Source organism: Nymphalis io, chromosome 18 (genome assembly GCF_905147045.1).
Source record: "Nymphalis io chromosome 18, ilAglIoxx1.1, whole genome shotgun sequence".
NCBI classification, from domain to species: Eukaryota; Metazoa; Arthropoda; class Insecta; order Lepidoptera; family Nymphalidae; genus Nymphalis; species Nymphalis io.
In genome coordinates this window covers 9,721,016-9,738,840 of record NC_065905.1, presented here as the reverse complement: position 1 = coordinate 9,738,840, position 17,825 = coordinate 9,721,016, and the positions used below count along the sequence as shown (strand labels likewise).

Genomic DNA, 17,825 nt, shown 5'->3' with positions numbered 1-17,825 from the left:
AAAACAAAAATAAGAAAATAAAATTAAATAAACAAATTAAAACAAAGAACAATAATCAGGTATTATAGAAGGCATGACATTTCTTTTTGAAAGAAGTAAATGTGTCGAATCCCATTATCTGCAGTTGTAGTTGCATTATATAATCGTGTCATTCGAGCTATTGGTGATTTTTTTCCTAGGTTTATTTTACTTTACACTACTTTAAAAAAAATGGACATGGGTTCCGTTTACCATTTATATTGATTTATTTATTGATGATTATTTTATGTGGTCGCATATTGTTTACCCGATTGAGTTAAAACTTTGTTATATTTTTGTCATGCGTTCAATCAATGGTCCTCCTGGCTGGCCTAGGCCAGTCTGGGTACGGGCCTCGGGGTTGCCCCCCCCCCCTACCCGGGATGGTCCTCCCCGACGGTTCATCCGTCGTGTCATTTCGTTTAGGCCCATAGGGCCAGGGTCGTTGTGACCCAGTGGCATGCGTTGTCATGCGTAACAAGAGCTGAAAGTAGTACCAACAACGTACAATAGATGGAGTGAAAGTCGTAGCAAGCTACGAAAAATGTAAAGTTATGATATAAAAAAATGTTATGGTTGTGCCAACGCAGCTTAACAATGTACAAAGTTTCATATTATAAAATAATTATAAAAGGTTACCATCGGCTGATGTTAAATGAACACATCTTTAAAAGGTCACCTCTTCACAGTTGTGTTACCCTGGTATCAATGTTTTGAGTTTTCTGCGATCTGTAATTTAAATTTTTCAACATTTGGGAAAGAGGATGATTAATTTTACCTCAAATTAATTTATTAACTTTTCGTTAAATTAAGGCCACATGGTATGTGTTGGTGGAGAATACAAAAGAATATTTGCATCGTCGAGAATCACAATTACATATTATTTTAAATATTATTACTACAAAAAATAAAATTATTTTTAATCTAATATTTATATATAAAATAATTAATTTATAATTCCGGTAAAAATAAAAAATAAAACTTTTTATTTTATTTTAAAGAACTTAAAATACAAACAAAATAAAAACAAACAAGGAATTATTTAAAAAAAGAAAAAAACTACAAAAAGTCACAACATACCTGACGTAACCAAAACACGAAATACTAGGAACACATGAGGAATGAAGCAGTAAGGCTTTACCGCTATTCCGTACCTGCTCCATAATTCAATGAATACAACAGGTACGGGATTTTATAACCAAAAAATTTTTTACTTTACCTTTGAATTCAAGTTAAAGTCATCACAAGTAAAATATACCGTTATTAAGCGATATTATATGACAGAGCGAAACAGTGCTCTTTTGACGTTTTTCCGTTGCCGTGTAAACAAAGCTGCAGCACAAAACACTTTTCCTGTCCTAATTATTTTCACGATATATCAGCAACAAAAAAATATAATATATTTATCAATTTGTTGTTTGAAAAATAGGAATTTCCCCTAAATGTAAATTTAAGTTTACATCTTTCTTAATATACGCATAAAAAGAAACTAAGAAACTGGTCCACACTTCTGGTAACCCAAGAGCTGGCGCTTATTTAGCCCAAAGGCTGAGTTAGCGATGCAGAGAGGCAATGGTGCCGGCGTTTTGGGTACAATGCCACAGGACAATCTTTTAGACGGCGTGTTTTTGCTATAAATTTATAATGTGTATTTTGTTTTTTAATTTTATATATTATAAAAATAACTGTTTATGGTTTATAAAAATAACTGTTTGGTAATAGAACAATTAATAATAACGTTGTTTTTATTTTAAAAACCTACGTTTAGTTGATTTTCTTTTATGAGTTTTAGTTTTATCTCAACATCCAACAATAGTCTGCCATCATAGTAACATCCCAACGACCTGTATACCTTCTTTCCATATCTTTAACATCTTGATGGAACCGCTCACTCTATTCCTCGCTGTAGTCGCCCAGATTTTTAGAGAAACACCGCAAATTAACCATTCGTGTTCGGTTTATTTTTTCCAAAACACTTTTCAAGTTTTCGTATCTTTAAGAAACATATATAATATCAGTAGTACAGTACTAGTTGCAAATGTCGTCTGAGCATCTAATAAATTGTTATCTTCTAGGCGAGATCCGAGACGTTCAGCAACGTCTTTTGGCAACCCAAGATCCCTTACTAAATTATTCAGTTCTTGCTGATCTTAAAGGGCAAGGCTCAATTGTAGGGTTAAAAATTTCACCATTACTTTGAAGATCACTTTGTTCTGAATTTTGTGAATAAGGGTTCCTAGTGTTAATAGGTACTGATATGGGTAATTCGGGTCCATGTGGTACTGGCTTTGTTACAGACGAAACATCGGGATATATATAGCTTATATTGGCGCGGTTTTTAAAATTACATCCTGTCACATTGGTCGACTTCTTTCTTTCAACTGGTTCCTTTATAAGCTGTTATTCTCAAAAGATGTCTATTTTTTTTTAATACAATTTGCTTTTAGTATTTTGGCCTTAGTGTCATAATACTACATGCATATATCATAATATAGTTTGTAAATTATCTCAATTATATACATAAACACGATAAGGATGACAAATTGACGACAATAATTTTAATAATAATAAGCGTTTTTTATATAATAATATCAAATCCGATACACTTTTTGTATAGTTACGGGCGGACTATTTTATAAATAAATACAAAGAAATTAATTATTATTTTGATTAAAAAAAGCGCTTTGCCGTAGTAAGGTAGATAGGTACTTAAGTTATTTTAAATTAAATTTTGATAATTTATAAAAAAAAAATATTTGTAAGAAAAAAACCTCATAACAAATATAACGGATTTTGTGTTTGGCACAATTTTATAGTTATTTAAACAGAGTAGTGTAATGCACATGTTATTTTTTTATGTGTGTGCTATTTGATTGTAGTAACATTACTCACTTTCACCTGAATTTAAATTATTATCTTCCTTTTCCCCAACCGTTTTGCGCTCTACACTTTATATTCTCCTGGTACTAATGTTTTGAGTTTGCGGCAAACGTTTCGACGTTTATTATTTGTTTTTTTTTTGTCTTATGACAAGTTTCTTTTCTATTTTTTGTTTTGGAGTTTTAAAATACGCAAAACAAACAAATTTTAATAAAAATATGCGTAATTAAAATTTAGGGAGCAGAATTTTGTTCACGTAATTCGCAAACGTCAAAGTTTCGCAACGCGAATAAAACAAAACAATATACGTTTTTGAAAACTTTCGTATTACGCTTTTTGCCCTTATAATATTATTATATATTATATATAATATTGTTAATCTAATCTAAATCTTTGCAAAATATCGTTTATACAGTAGAGAAAATACTTTTATGTGGTAATAAAAAAGAAATAAAAAAAAAGCTTTTCGCAGTACCAGTGTTTATGTTGAGCGCCATCTTGTCGCCCATTTATTCTCCTTTGCCTTTTAAAGTATGATTAAAAAAATAATTTCATCTGATGACCGTTGTTTACTAACTTTTTAATTATTGATTACAAAGCTGCTGCTATTAAGTATGACTGCTCTAACTGGTCTTTTTTTAATTTTTATAACATATATTTTATAATTATTATTTTTTTCAGGTCCACTGCTGGACGAAAGCCTTCCCTCCCCCCATATTTCATAATAATTTTTTTTATTAAAAAAAACTTCACAAAGCAGCAGCAAGCAGCAAAAATCAATCAATATGACTTTCTATCAAAACAATACTTATCAGGCAAACAGAAATTATCAAGAGGTAGCTGTACGCCGCTTCACAAATTCATGAATCATTAATACTATCTTTACTTAAGGATGTGTTAGTTGCTTATATGTATGTACAACTTACATTACAGGTCAACCTAGTAAAACCTATTGTTCTTACTAGGAGTGCATAAATTATTGAAGATCATATAAATAAAATTTTACATTGAATTTCTTAACAAATAATGTCATAGGCTGTCATTAAATAAAACATTAAAATTAACTAATGTAAACATAAATAGGCTATATTACTTCTCTTTGAAGGACGGAATCTTTTTTTAAAAGTCTATCAAGGATAATTTGAAATGGGTAAATCTTCGTAGCACGGCTTCTTTATGAGCCTGGAGAATTTTGTGTAGTTAAAACGCGCTAATCTCTAGATTTAGTAAATTTAGTCCTAGTCGAATATTTCTTTGTTTTAAGTTAGTTCCTGTATTAGGAGAACATAAATATGTTCCTTAAAGATTTACCAGTCCTAGTATTGAATACGAAACAATATATAAATCAAATTTCAAAACCGCAACAATTAAAAAAAAAAAGTTTAAAAAAAAAACAAGACAGAGGTACTGGAATTTGTCACGAATATAATGTTTTGTTTTTAATTATCAGTGTTGCTCTATATTATTATACTTGTATTGTTTATTTTCATGAAAACAACGGGCTTGTCCGACGTAAATGTATGCGGTACTTGCTGCCCATTAATCTAACTAAGGCTTCGTGGAAATTATCCGTATGTGTCGTGTGTCCATTGTATTGTTAATTTTTATTATTCTTGATGTAGAATAGTTAGTACTCCTTATACATTAACTATAATTATATATAATTGTAAGCTATATATAAGTGCAATGCTTCTATATTAAATAAAGAATTATTGCCATTATAATCAGTCCATCGATGGTTTTATTTATTTATTTATGTAGGGGTAGATAATTATTAAAGCATCAACTGTTATATAATAAATATAACTAACCAAAATTATAGACCTATTTACTAAGCCATAATCTAAGCATTATATAATAGGCTATGTCTAGACAGACTGATAATGTACAGCTATAACATATAGACTAAATTTCGATGTGATCGTTTTGTAAATAAATAACTTTAATGGGTTTGCTGCACCTCTAAACATAATCAATTAACGAATATTTCTATTAATAGTATAAATGAGTAATTATGTTTTTGGTCCATCTTTCCAACATTGAAGTGGACCTCAAAAATTTTCTAAAGTTCAGTAGTGATTATCAGCTATTGTTATAAATAACTTGTAATATATATTATTATATTTAACTTCGTAGCTCAGTCGTGAGATGATGGAAGTCGGCTTACAGTGAGACGCTACTTTTCATTAAATTTTATAATTATTACAGTCAATGTCACATATCGCTTTACGATTACACGCCCGTTGTGGTGCGTGGTGAGTTTGGTTCTTACGTCCTTACAGTTGGTTACAGCCTTACAGTTGGTAGTTGACTGAAATATATAAAATTGTCTTAATACTTACAACCACGTAATCTGGACAAATTATTAGAGGACATCAAATATATAGGAAATTAAAGATACAAAGCGCTTTCGATTCAAATCGATTCCATGTCTAAGAAGTACCTTTACCCTCTCAGCGACTAATTTTTAGTAAAAAATGTTGAAACTATTTTAAATTTACACATCATATGTGTTTATTCATAATATTCTTATTAAAACCCACAATGGAAACGTTCTTCAAAGAACTGTAACATCGTAGCTGACCGTCCATCGATTGGTATTTTCTCTAGAAACGCCCACATAATTGGTGCCGAGGACATAAGATATGTGTATGTACTTTCTTGGTAATCATTAATTACTCGTGTTAATAAATTTTAATTTCAATTATGTACGAAAACTTACTGGCACTTGTTAATTGAATATCGAGGATTTATTTAATCAGACGTGCGTATGATAAGTCACCATAGACAATAGTTATGCAAGAAGTCACCAATAATTACAGAGACAATTCCTCGGAATAATACGCTTATTTTAGCTCAAATCGGAACACAGTAATAAGGTTGTATTCACCCAGATAGGCCTGAACAAAATCCCAATACCGTTTTTAATAAAAGGCAGTTTTCTCAAATGAATTTTCATCGAAGTATGAAACCTATTTTTATCGCAATGGTAATTATATCGTTTCGAGCAAGATTGAGAATTGGCACATTAGAGAGTAATTTATGGTAGTCTTGATGTATTTCCCAACATAAATCTCTAATAATAAAATATCATTCCTTACGACTTATCATATATTTATATATATACTCCACGTGTATTGGGCCGCGATGCTATTTTGTTGAATGGTAAATCAACAATTTGTGAAACGTATTACGTGTTTTATCCCAGCCGATTCAAAAACAGTCCACGTGTAACGAAATTATCGGCTGTATACTTCGTTTTATCAGAACGTGTACAATTTAAAGAACGTTATCAATTGGATTGCTATTCAAATTTATAAAAACCAAAAATCTCTTTTAATTAAGAAAAAATATCATATATTTTGAAAATCTAAACGAAACAGAAATTGAAACTATGAATGGCGATAACGAAGCATGCCACGAATGGCTATCATGGTTATGGCATTATAATATTAATTTAATTATAATGAGAAATGAGAACGAGAATAAATAAAATATAATATATATGATATATGAGCTTTTTCCGCATAATGTATAACATTGTGACGTCAAAAAATAAAAATATTTTAATATTGTGAGAAAAAATTGTTGTCTTATAGTTTGATTTAAAATTTCAATGTTTATATTTGGTTGACATTTTCGTGTTCTTTAATAAATAATACTGATGTGCTATTCCTACCAATCATTTCTATCTGTACACATTCAATTGAAATGATGTATATTACATCCCTAGAATGTGGATCTATTTAAAGGAAATCAACTCAATCCAATATTGTTTGTTTTGTAAACAAATATTATATAAACAGACAACCGTGAATTATATATTTATAATGAAATTCATGAAGTATTTCGTGTCCGGCCCGTCAAATAAATAATTAATTAACTAGTGCATTGCAAGCCACCGTTTGAATGGCTCATATTAATAGAAAATAAATTTTTCTTTTAATAGCAGAATGCAGTCAATCAAATGTTACCTGATTGTATATGATCCTTATGTACCGTACATATAAATTTGCGCTATCATTGGCATCTTCCTTTCTTGCATAGTCAATGCATGGCCTACCAATCCGAGACTTCATGACCCTTGTAACTCCAAGAAATTGGTTCGGAATGTATTTGCTGTTATAGTAATAGCGGCCATAGAAGGGTGAGTGAGACTTAGAAAGTTGAAAGTACATTTAAGGACTTAGAAAAGGCATGTCCTACTGGTGGCTCCTGTGATACCAACTTTTGCTTCGCATATTGTCATCGTCGAAAGATAACGTGGGCTATTTATTATAGTGTCCTTCTAATGTTGTTTTTAAGTGGGGATTCCTGGGCTGGTCTGCAGCCTGGCCACGATGGGACCATCTCTATTATGGATCGCCATACCCAGGACTTAAGATTATACTTATAAGCTAGATAAGGTTCATTAAATCGACGAACCAATCAATTTTATAGCTAGGAGAAAGCGAAAGGTGAACAAGGCGTGATGCTTGTTAAATAGAATCCAATGAAACCATCTTCGTCGTCACAAATCCCATGAATAGATCAAATAATTTCTCGTTGACACGAGTTAGAACCGTGTCATCGATTACTCATCGATACTGTGTCACTGGGTCAAAATAAATTTAATTTGAACGGCGAATACGATTATTGTGACAAAGGGTTCCCTGGTGAGTTTTCAAAAGTTATATTATATTTAAAAAAACACAACATATTATACATAAATGGTTTAAAGGTATCATAGTTATAAATGTTTATTACAAAATTATGATATTTAAAAGTATAACTACTATAACAATACACACTTACAAACACACACACACACACACACACAGATTCATAAAATTCTCGTCTCTTAATAGTTTTAATTAATTTACTGTCTTCTTAGTTAGTAATTCAATATATGCTTAAAGTATTGTGTAATCGTATTTGGTTTTAGTTATATGCCATATAATACTTAATATAATAAGGTATGTCTGTATGATAACTGGTGGATTATTAAATAAATAAAAGCAAAGCTAACACTGTTTTGGAATGTAGACTTGGAGCTCATTCCACCACGCTGCTGAAATACTGGTTTGTATGATACACTTGAAGCAGATTTACATTCGACTCGTATCGGCTTCCTCACAAAGTTTTCCATCAACGACAAGCACTTTTAAACACATATTAAGCACATGAAAATTCAATTGCTTTCGGATTCGAATCCGTCAACATCAGTTGTTATTCACATGTTCCAACCACAGAGTCAATTGGCTCTTTATATAAAACTGCTAATTATAGAATACGCGTGAAACGTCAACATAACAAAATTACAAATACTTCCTAAATTAACAAAGGTGATCTAAAAATAAAATAAATTTTATTATTTAATGGCTTCTTCGTTCCGGCGTAACTCTAAAAAAATTTTTTCTTGCGTGGGTTTCTCAATTGGAATATATATTACTGCGAATACTTGTTGTTACACCGACACGTAAATGATTACAAAACATAATCATTGTTCTTATTTACTAAAATGGTTCCTATTTCTTTAGCAATAAGGATGTATTTCGTTCTATATACTTAGATACATTTGACATTGCCCGAAAGGAGTTTCTTTTCTGGGAACTTAAGAAAAATTCTAATTCATATTTAGATCTGCCCTACTTATAATTTTTGGGACAAATAAAGTATTTGTCATTGACCCAGTAGTAATATATATAATTTCTCATTATATACATATATTACACACACACAGTTACATGTACATGCCTGTTTTATACGTAAAACCGACTGATATTTACATATAATGTCCTCTATACCGATTTCAGCCACGGCGGCTAATTTCAAGAGAGCTTAGCCAACTGCTCAGGAAATATTATAGTGCACTAGTTTTTGCGCAAACTCAGGTGCACTTACTATCACTTCAATTATCACATGTAATAATTTTAAATAAGTGTATTTATACACAACACATATTCTTATACATATTATGCTCAGACTCGGGCTGGGAAGCGAACTCACAACCTTGGAGCGGAAGGCAGTGTCACTATCTTCCGCTTTATGGTAGGCTGTATTTTGATATTTGATGGTAACTTAAGTATTGTATATTTTAATGAACTTACAACTTAGATTAAGTTCTCCTCAAAAGGATAGGAGGCGTTAGCCCCGCAATGGGTGCAAATATTATATAACTTGTTATATACACTGTCGTAGTTTATTAACAAATACAATAAAAAAAAGCTCTATAATTCTGGTTGATGGAAGAACAGCTGATTACGAGCAAGGTTATAAATTGGGTTACAAGAGAACCACATCAAAGAACTTCAAAAATGTATTTTGAAATTTTTATTTGTTAACCTTTTGAAGTATCTAAATTATAAAAAATATTTTTTTATTCAATAAGTAAAGCCAAACAAGTTAGGTCACCGAATGCCCTTCAAGTGCTGTTAAAACAGAGGTGACTCTTTATAAATAGACGATTTGATAAGCAAACTTTTTTCTCATCACAATTTTTGGATATCAATAAACAAAACGTAATATGTTGCTAATAAACGTCAACAGATGGCGTTGATTAATTAACTTCAGATTAAAGTAACCTTATGATTCTTAAAATTTATATTATAGCTATCACATCAGTACTTCGTAAGGTGATGGAACGGATACTAAACAACCAACAGATCCGTTACCTAGAAGATCACTGTCTAATTAATGATTGTCAGTACGGGTTTCACCAAAACGGTCCACAGGTGATATTCTAGCATACGTAACACACCTCTGGGGTGAAGCTATCGACGAGTGTAGGGAATCGTTGTCAGCTTCGATATCTCCAAGGCTTTCGACAGGGTCTGGCACAGAAGTCTTCTCTTGCGGTTGCGCTTCACAATTCTATGTAATGAATGCTGGGGTCCCCCAGGGATCTGTGCTCCCATCACCACCATCTCCCACACACTTTCTTCTGCATATCAATGATATGCTCTCTCTTGGGAACATACATACTACTAATGGTGGTCGAGCTTTGTGCAAGCTCGTCTGGGTAGGTACCATCAGATTTTCTACCGCTTAACAGCAGTACTTGGTATCGTTGTGTTCCGGTTTGAAGGATGAGTGAGTCAGTGTAATTACAGGCACAAGGGAATGGTGATGTAAGCGATGGTTAACATTTCTTACAACGCCATTGTCTATGGGCGTTGGTGACCACTTACCACCAGGTGGCCCATATACTCGTCCGCCTTCCTATTCTTTAAAAAAAACATTGCTATGCAGATGAGAGTTCAGTGCACGGTGGATACCAGGGACGCCCAGTGGCTAGACGAGCGGAAATTGAGGAGAGGCGGAAGGATCTTATCATTAAACTCGATTGGACGTTAGAACTCATCGCCAAATGGGGCTCTGATAATCTTGTTGAATTTAATGCCAAGAAAATGCAGGTATGCGCTCCCACAGCGAAAAAGTCACCATTTTCCCCTCTTCCCTCCCTCTGTGGCACTCCACTGGTGATGCAAAACAAAATCGACATGCTGGGGATTGGCGTTCGCTGCGACCTTAGTCCAAGGGATTACATCGAGGCTGTTATAATAACAGCTTCACGGAAACTCGGAGTTCTGAACAAGGTGTGGCGTTTTTTCACGCCACAACAACTGTGCCTGTTGTACAAAACACAGGTACGGTCTTGCGTTGAATATTGCTCGCACCATTGAATGGTTCCGCTAAGTACCTTCTGGAGGCCTTGGATCGGTTGCAGCGACGTGCGGTTACAAACACCCTCGAGCCTTTACAATTGCGTCGAGAGATAGCAGCGCTGAGCGCTTTCTATCGACTGTATCACAGCGAGTGCTCTGAGGAATTTTTCTTATACCTTATCTTGAAAAATTATCATTGCAATAAATATTTTGAGGATGGCCTGGCTAGTTAATTTTTTATATTCTACTGATCAAAACGCCATCGAATAATGAGACATTGCACTTATGTTTTTATAGATCAATTTTACGAACAATATATAAAAAATATTTTATTAAAAAACGTTAATTGGACATGTTACAGGCCGCCAGATAAACCTTTTACTATTTATCTAATAATTTTGTACTTATTTTGGATGATCACCCTTTTACGCGGGGTCGTGGACTGTAATGGATTCGCGGAGATATGGCGTTTGGAATTTTGGCAAAGTTATAACTTATTGCAAATTAAAGCAGATATAAATAGCAAAGTACAACAGTGTTGTATTATGAATAAAGATAATATAAATATAATTCAAGAACTGTTTGTGGTGAACTGCAAAAGATTATATAATTTGTATTTTTTGTAAATATTTTTTTAATTAATTATACACATACGTGGTTATTATTTTGAAAATTTTGCAAGAACAATGATATGATCAGTTTCGTAAACTCAACAATGAGCTTGAATTATCCTTAACGTTTTGATATTTCTCAGAAACTTGATAAGGGAAATAACCGATTAGACATCTCTTTACGTATTGTTAAAAGTTTGAAACGGAGATATTACGTAATGTATTACACTGAAAAATGAGTCTTATTGCATTTGTGATAAGGTGTATATTATTTCAGAATTTGATAGCATTGTTATTAAAATCGTATGGATAACAAAACGTTTTTTGAATGTCAATAAATGTCCCAGTATTGTGTCGTACTTGGTTTTCCTAAGTGATCAATGGGGTCAAATTTTAGTTATTTCTAAAGTCACGTACACCAAAAAGTACTTATTGAGTCATAATAAGCCGTATAATATTTACAATAATAGAAATTAGTGACAATTAAACTTATTATACGACGAGTTCTACTTTTTAATTTTTAGTTATATAACTTAACTATTTCATACATTATAGTCTAAAAACGACTGAGTTTCTTGTCGGTTCTTAATAGTGGAATCTAGAACCGAATCGGTTGTAACTTTGAATTTAATTGTTAATCATTTATTATAAGCTATGTCCAGTAATAAATATAATAAATACTTAGTATCGTTGTGTTCCAGATTGAAGGAGCTAGTGTCAAGGCACAAGGGACATAACATCTTCCCAAGGTTGATGGCGCATTGGCTATGTAAAGAATGGTTAATAATTCTTATAGTCCTAACCACACACATTAGAGCAGCCTGGTCGAATAAGCTCTTCGGAGATGCAAAATACTTGCTCTCCTATATGCAGCTCTACACCTTTTTTAGCACTCTATGTCAAAAAATTGTTCTCCCTTAGTATGCTTTAAGTCAAAATTAAAACAGATTATTTATAGTAGTATGTATTCTATTTATTTCTTTGTAATAGAATTAAAAAATATATATTACATACATAGTTGTTTAATTTATAATACTTGCAACACAAATTATTTTTGTTATTTAGTTTTATTTTGAGCAAATTACAAAGAATACACGTTAACTCTTTCCAACTTATAACAATATATATATATATGTATTTGTCTTCCTCCCTTATTGCTATTGGAATGTCGTTTGACCAATCAACGACGACAATGTTTTCGCGCTATCTTGAAAATACTTCTTTGTACGCGCAGCGGCGGCAGCGGAATAAAATATATACATATGTCAAAGTGCTTTGTGCAAGCTCGTCTGAGTAGTTACCACCCGCTCATCAGATATTCTAACGCAAAACAGTAGTACTTGGGATTGTTGTGTTCCGGTTTGAAGGGTGAGTGAGCCAGCGTAATTACAGGCACAAGGGACATAAAATCTTAGTTCCAAAGGTTGGTGGCGCATTGGTGATGTAAGCGATGGTTAACATTTCTTACAATGCTAATGTTTATGTGCGTTGGTGACCACTTACCATTAGGTGGCCCATATGCTCGTCCTCCTTCCTATTCTATATAAAAAAGAGTGGTGTTTACTAAAGGGAGCTCCCTAATATTTAAAGATTAGTGATGGTGAAATATTAATAATTCTAGACTGGGGTAAGCATAGCATATAACTTATCTATTATAATTACTCCCATTACAAACAAAACTCGTACAATAGTAACCAGCATTTGCAAAACTACATTTTATTCTTACTGGTCGGAGGAATCCCACCCAAGGTTTATATCAGTTTACCAAGGGATATTTCCCCATCAATAGTATATTACATTACATGGTATTACAAACAAACAATATGTAAATGGTCAAAATAAACCATATGCACTATATTTATCTGTGATTGAATTACATGATAAAATAAAACGCAATAAAAACAACCATTTTGAATTTATTACCTTTCGCTATATTATTTTGAAAGGCAATTTAATTGACATTACGAAATCAAATAACTATTTTAATAAAAATAGAAAATAACTAATTTAACGAATCAAAAGACGTTTGAAATTAACTTCGTAGTGTGAATACAATGTTTATGTTTTCATAAGACTTCCTCAATTCAGAGCGTTGGCTGGAATCCATAACAAAATCTATATTGTTCATACCTTTATAAATAATTCGTTCACGTACTTTCAAAGGTTACGCCGATAAATAATATGACATGTTTGAACAATTGAAAAGATAATGATTTTCTTTTCGTAGTGGATATTGTTTGTAAGTCAATTTGAACTTCTTTAATGTCATTAAGCCCTGGTACATTTTTTATTGAGGTGGATTTTTTTTAATAGTGATTTGTAAAAAAATAAACAATATATAAATTATATATTAATCGAGAATATTATATATATCGAGAAGATCCAGCAAGAATCTCAGTAATTTCTTTTCCACCATTTTAAACAATACGCGGAGAAAAAATTTGGTTTCGGTTCATCTATTGTAATTTTTTGTTTTCGTGTATATTACTTTAAAACTGTCTTGAAAAATAATATAATTCTAACTTTTTCATATAATAAGCACATAATTTGAGTGTTAATAATAAAATGATGATGTTTTTTATAAGACAATCTAACAATGACTACCAAAATATACTTATTTTTATAACAGAAAAACAGTTCCATAAAATAAAAAAGCCAATGGAACTTTAGATGCGACCGTGACAGGACTCGAACCTGCAATCTTCGGATCCGAAGTCCGACGCCTTATCCATTAGGCCACACGGTCTGTATTAGTCAGGGCGAAATAGGTCATTCTATACCGCGCAGGCTTCTGCTCGTCAAAAATGACGTCAGAATTCATTCATGCTTTTATGATAAAAATTTTGCTAATATTTTGGTCCTTATTTTGTAGGCAATAAGAACCATCATATAACATTACAGGTCAACATACATATCACAAGGTTTCTTTCGGCATTCCTAATGTTAAGCTATAGAAATCTACGCATATTATCGTCTTTGTATAGTAGTATTGCTATAGTTTGATATTAAGGCGTTTTTTTTTGTATAAGTACGTTTTTATATACTATATGAAATATATTATGGAGATCATTGTTGTACAGATATATTTCTGTGTCCCTAGTACAAAATCAATTAGTGTTTTTAATATATGTAATTAATATTTTCGTTTTTATTTTTCTTCTTAAACAAATAATATTAATGACGGTCATTTTCGTCTGGCCAAGTATAATTAGAATAATTGAATTATATATATATATATATATATATATATATATATATATATATATATATATATATGTAGGTGATTAAGCAAGTAAATGCCCCACTGGGCAATGTCACCTTTAAATATTGCTTGGAGCATATTCCATGACGCTGCTCCAATGAGGGTTGGAGATACATGTAGCAGAATTTTTCACGATGCTTTCCTTCATCATCAAACACCAAATAAACTATAAACACAAATTAATCATGTGAAAATTCAGGTGGCTTGCCCGAGTTTTGTAACCACAATCTTCGGTTAAGATTTCTAAACATTTGGAGAATTCAGCAATTGTATTATAATTTTATACCAAATTTTGTCATTATAAATACGTCTAACAGCTTACTGAGCACGAATTACCTATATATTTACAATTGTATAATATACAATCATTAACTTATAATCATTATATACAAACATTGGCGCCGTAAACAATTTAATCGCGAAAATATAATCAATGGAATTATTTACTTGTAATATACATAACGTCATTATCGATTGCTGTAATAAATATTATGTATAAATAAACTGTCTGTCTCGTTGCTATAACTCATAAGCAGACTACGAGGTTATGGGTTAAAATCGGACCTGGCCAAGAAATTCCCTTGTAAATTATTAAACAGTGTAAAACAAACAAATATCTTATTTAAATTATATCATTTGAAAGAGATATAGTATCAAGGTGGTATGTTAAAGCATATCTCTTTCTCATTCTAACGTATTTTAATAGAGTGTGATGGATATATCTACAATGAAATCAGCAAGGACCAACGATAACCCCGAGGTTTCCTGACCAAAGGAAGATTCCCAATATTTATAATTTTACAAAAATAAAAAACAAGTTCGTCCAATTTTGCGATAAGTTTATTAATAACATATTATAATTAATGTTTTAATTTTAAAATGAAATAAACAACGTTAAAATTAATGTAACGAAGAGACTCCACTGCGCATGTCAGTCGAACAAACTAAGAAGCCTTATTCCTATAGAGATAAGGTTCATGGGTGAATGCTTGGAAGGTAATAAGCAATGTATTAAGAATTGAGCTTTATCACTATGGAATGAGATTTCAATTTCAATGCGCTGAACTGTGACATGACATGTGATTACTCTAGCATACGGTAACCTACTCGTTTCTTATGATCTCCTGGTACATTGTTATGTAATTTCGTTCCGTAGTCGTCACGGTAACCGCGCAACCATTCCCCCTCATAAATAAACAAGGAATTGTCATGGAATTTCGTCAAAGCTTATTTGCAATGTTATAGGTTAAGAGTTTAAGCAAAGACGGAAATGGGTCAACGATCCTTTTATGTTTAACAAAGTTAATCGCTTTGCATATAGGTCGGAGCAGGCTTATACGATCCAATATTTACACTATGAGGAACGTTCTAAATTATCTATTTCAAGTAAATCCTCTTTAAACATAATTTTGTATATATAAAATTTATTCTGAAAAATCAAACAGCTTGTGGATATACTGTTGAATCCGAGTTCGCGAACTTAATCAAATGTCTTTTGTGTCATCTTTATATGTTTTAGAAATTGTGTGCATATTTAAAACATGCTTAACAAATTTTATTATAAATGTAATAAAAATAAAAAATGAATTAATTTTTTTGTCAATAAAATAAACCCCAAATAGAAAAATACCCTTTTTTTTTGAAAATATTTATTAGTCGATGTTTTATATTTATGCCTACCACAACGGCTTACAGAAACATTCACTATTTAATGTGGGGTTATGAGTAATAAGAAGCTGATTTGAAGTTTGAACAACGTTTGAATTAGAGAAATATTTCACACACCTAACGAAAGCACGAATATTTTTTAACTTTCCGCAGACGAAACCAGACAGTACTGTTACTTCAAAATTAAAATGATATTTTCAAGTAGACACACAATCGTCACGTTTACTTCAATGTGAAACGACTGCCAGTTCGGAATGCAGATTCTACCGAAAATAACCAACAGTATAATGATTTTAACAAATGAGTTGCATAGTATGTACTCAATATTTGTATATACTTGATATCAACGAATACAAATTCCACACGAGCCTTATTTACTTATGTGTGTCAACATAATATTTAAATTTAGCTAAGGTTAATATTTTTTATAATATTATACGGATAGATAAGAAGAAAAATGTATTGCGGATAGGATTTCCGTAAAATCAATCCTTTCTTAGTGAGCGTCTACGTCGGGAAGGAGTAGATGTGATTAATTTCAAGTCAATCGGGCCCATAGTTTAGGAGATCTCGTGATGAGCGGTATGTCGCTTATATATTGGCGTATTCAAACGAGTCGTCCGTCGATGACGTCCAACCACGATATATGGCTGTTCGTTTGACTTTCCGCCAGAGTGATATAACAACAAAAAGTCTGCTATCAGTCTCGTCTCAAATTCAATAGTCTAACTACTAGATGACGGCGACGATTTATATATATATTATAAGAAATTATTGTATATATATTTATTTCGTTTATCTCAAAAACGCCTCTAACAAACTCGAATGTAATATAATATTTTATAAAGAAACACGTGAAAAAAAAACTTTTTTATATATTTGATTATTAGAGCGAAGCAAAGCTCTGTCGCCCAGGTACTACACTGCAATGTTTGGCGGTAGAATATCTGATGACTGAGTGGTACCTACCCGGACGGGCCCGCACAAGGCCCTACCAAAAAGTGATAATATAATTAGACACGATTAAAAGATAAAACCAACCAACGATTGAAAGAAAAAATTCTACCGACTATAATAGTATCTCTTTCTTACACATTATTTTAATTCGCTTTCTTACTCGTGCAATGTGGTCTACTAGAATAAAAAAACATGTTTTAGTTCTTATATATTAAAACAAAAAGCTTAGTTAAATAAGGTATTGCTTGTCATCTTTAAAAAAATGCAAGTGATAAATAGAATAAAGTACACGCCAAACAAAATTATCTACTAATAATAATTTAATTTAATTTACAAAGCAAATGTCAATCTTCATCCTAATGTTACATGATATCTTCAAAACTTTAACTTGCAGAGTTCAGCATGACTGATACGAGGTCAAGGGGACTCCACACGTGGGCACAGTCATCCCTCACGTGTGTCTTATATGGGCTGGTCTCTTACTCGCCTCGTGTTTTTCTAATACCAATTACTTGCTAATCAACTTCGCGCGCCACTTAAGGAATTGTATTTTGTTACCGTTTGACGTAATTGAAAGATGAGGTTTTAATAAAATAAAAAAAACTAAACATTTTTAAAACGTATATGTAGTGTTATGTAACTGTGTTGTACTTTAAATTACATTACAAATTTACTAATGACAAAATCTTTGATGAAAACTAAATTCGCATTTTCTCAAAACCTTGAATCTGTAATTTACTAAATAACTTTTTTTTATAGTATAGGTCACCAACGCCCATAGAC

At 31.9% G+C, this 17,825-nt stretch overlaps 1 non-coding gene across 1 annotated transcript; it reads right to left on the bottom strand.

Moving 5' to 3' along the window:
- Nucleotides 1–13,828: 13,828 nt before the first annotated feature.
- Trnar-ucg (transfer RNA arginine (anticodon UCG)) lies at nucleotides 13,829–13,901 on the bottom strand. The gene has a single exon. It is a non-coding gene; the product is annotated as a tRNA-Arg (tRNA).
- Nucleotides 13,902–17,825: the final 3,924 nt, after the last annotated feature.